Source organism: Poecilia reticulata, linkage group LG2, assembly GCF_000633615.1.
Source record: "Poecilia reticulata strain Guanapo linkage group LG2, Guppy_female_1.0+MT, whole genome shotgun sequence".
In the NCBI taxonomy this organism is placed as follows: domain Eukaryota; kingdom Metazoa; phylum Chordata; class Actinopteri; order Cyprinodontiformes; family Poeciliidae; genus Poecilia; species Poecilia reticulata.
The window spans coordinates 46,046,497-46,049,462 of NC_024332.1; positions in this window are offsets into that span (position 1 = coordinate 46,046,497).

The window sequence follows — 2,966 nt, forward strand, 5'->3', positions numbered from 1 at the left end:
TAGGAAAGTAAGTACACCCTGAGCAGCAGCAGCAGGTCACTGTGTCTCTGTAGGAAAGTAAGTACACCCTGAGCAGCAGGTTGCAGGTCACTGTGGAGTCTTGACCTGCTCTGCTGAATTCCTCTGGACTCTGGAGGGACTTCCTGCATGAATGGCCTATCTAAAGTCTGTAAGGTGTTGAGTAGTTTGTAAATGTTTTAACTTTGTTTTAAGCAAACAGCAGCTCTTATGTGCCTCCCCAGGTCTGATGCCGCCCTGCGTAACCGCCCATATCAACCTGCCCTTCCTGTAATCTGACTGATGGCCTCCTCTAAAAGGTGTTGCACCCAGCAGGTTGACACACATGGACTGTTTGAGGAGTGGTGCTGTGGGCCGTCACCGTAGCAACCGGTGACTCAGCTCAGTTTCAGGCGGTTTCCTGTATTTTTCCACCCGGCCAGCAGGAAGCTGGTAGATTTTCTTGCAGCAGTCGGAGCGAAAAGGCTGAACTTAGCTTTTGGAAAGTTTATGAAACACAGCAGGAAGTTTTGCTTTTCTGACCCATTTAGATGTTTTACAGCAGTGGTGTCAAACTCATTTTTATTTTGGGCCGAATCAAAAATCTGAATGTTCTTAAAGGGCCGGTTGCACCAGAATCTATTGATAAAACCAATAAAACTGTTAAAATATCAATTAATAGCTGTTCCTCCAGGATTTGTGATTATTTGAGTGTTTATTTTTGCAATCAAAATGACAGATTTTGTGGTGAATATTAAGAAATATTTGTAATTGTTATTTTACAGTATTTACGCTAATGCATGATGTTAAATGTGACTCTTTATCACTCGCTGTATCAGTTACGGATTTAATGTTTTTGACCAATTTTGAGAAAATTTGCAGTAAAATCAGGAAAAAAATGTGGAAATTTGTTGATTTTGTGTGATTTTTGCAGATTTGTGAAAAACTGGAAGGACTTATTGATGTAATTTGGAGTCCAGAGGGCCACATAAAAAGCTACGGCGGGCCAGATTTGGCCCCCGGGCCTTGAGTTTGACACCTGTGTTTTAGATGATCAAAAGTTTTTAAGACAAAAACAACCCGAGGAAATTAAAAAATGAATCTTGAACGTCGCTGTGAGCCGTTCTTCCATCCAGAAATGTTTTATTTGAGTCACTTTGGAAGTTTTTCCAGTTTAAGTCCAGATGTGATCAGGGATCTAAATCTGCAGAGCAGAACCAGCAGAACCAGCGGCTCATCCAGGAGGTCCAACAGAACCAGAAAACATCCAACATCCTGATAATCTGGGAAAATGTTCTGGAAGGACGAAGGCTGCAGCAAAGCATGGTAGCGGCAGAGTAATGCTGATGGATCCAAAAGGCTCAAAGACACTAAATGAAGGCCTAGTCAAAGTCCAGACGTATTCAGCTGAACCGTTCAACTGGAAACATTATGAGCATTAAGCTCCGACCTGCAGGTCCAGGATTTAAATCCTCAGACTCGTTACTCGTTAGTATTTTTACTACTTTCATCTGATTTCACTGAACAGGAAAGTTTCTGATTTTCTGAGTGACCAGAATCAGACCTGCAGCTTTTTGTTAACTTTCATTTAGAAACATTTTATTTTTGTTACTTATACCAGTTATCATATCGATCCATAAAATACCAAAAATGTAAAGTTACATTTTGGTCCATCTGATGATTAAATATTAAATGATTGATCATTTGATCAGTTATCAGAACTTTTTACCAAATGTAATTTCTTGAACCTTTTACTTTTCTTCATACTCTTGTTTCGTGACCTCTGACCTCCGGTATGACCTCGTCACCTTCGGAACCTTTTGTTTTGCTTTAAAGAATATTTAGTTGGAAGTTTTGTTTTTACTTTTTTTAAATCAGAATTTGTTTTGATTTAAATTGTAATTCTTCAAAAAAATATAGCTAGAAAAGAGAAAATGTAAATCCGAGGTTCTGCTGCCGCTTGGTTCCGATCAGAAGCTGTGGTTTGATAAGCAGTAGAAGAAGAAGAAGAACAGTAGAAGAAGAAGAGTCCGCCTGTCGTATCAAATGCTCCTCCGGTTTCTTTTATTACAACCCAGTGAAATGGACACAAACACACAGGCGCCTTGCATAGAGTGGAGTTCTGAAAAGTGCGTCCGGGTCCGGAGGGAAATGTTCCAGAACCTCCAGGTCCGACCGGAACCTGAAGCTCCTCATGCGCAAAGTTCCCCAGACATGAACCCAGAGGTGAGATGAGTCGGACCGAACCAGAACCGGCCTCCCGGTCCGGTCCGGTCCGCTCCGCCAGACCCGAACCTTTGGTACAATCGATGCAAAACGGATATTTTCACACAACAGACAGACATTTACACAGAGACTCGTGGTTCTGTACACGGTTCTCCAAACCCAGGTCCAGTCAGCTCATTACTAAGATAGACGGTTCAGAACCATGCTGGCCCGGCGGGCCGACCCGAACCGACTTCACCAGACCCAGATCCGTCAATGGAGAGCAGGAATCCTCATGCACGGAGCTAGAAAGGCGGGCGGCACTACTTCAGCATGCAATATGGAGCTACGACACAGCGCCACCTAGTGGTCTGTGCCAGGAGCAGCTCACGGAGCCGCACCGGACAGACCCTGCATGCAGGGCTGGACTGGGAGGAAAGGGAAACCACCGCGGCTCCTGTGGTCTGACTCCAACAGGCTTCCGTAGGTCTAACATGCAGCGTTTCCAGCGGGAGGACAGACGGATGTCTGGACATGTCCATGGACATGTCCCGGAAACGTCCATGTCTCCCAGTTAGGAACAGGAAACCATCAGAGGCACTGGGAACAAACCTCACATTCAGAAACTCAGCTGAGCTTCGCAAAAACATCCGGGCTGAAGATGGCGGACCGAGAATCAGGCGACATCTGAGCAAACGTCATCAACGGGACCAGCTAGCTGCGGCTCTGGAGCGTCCAGGTGTGTTAGCGCAGCTAGCTGCAGC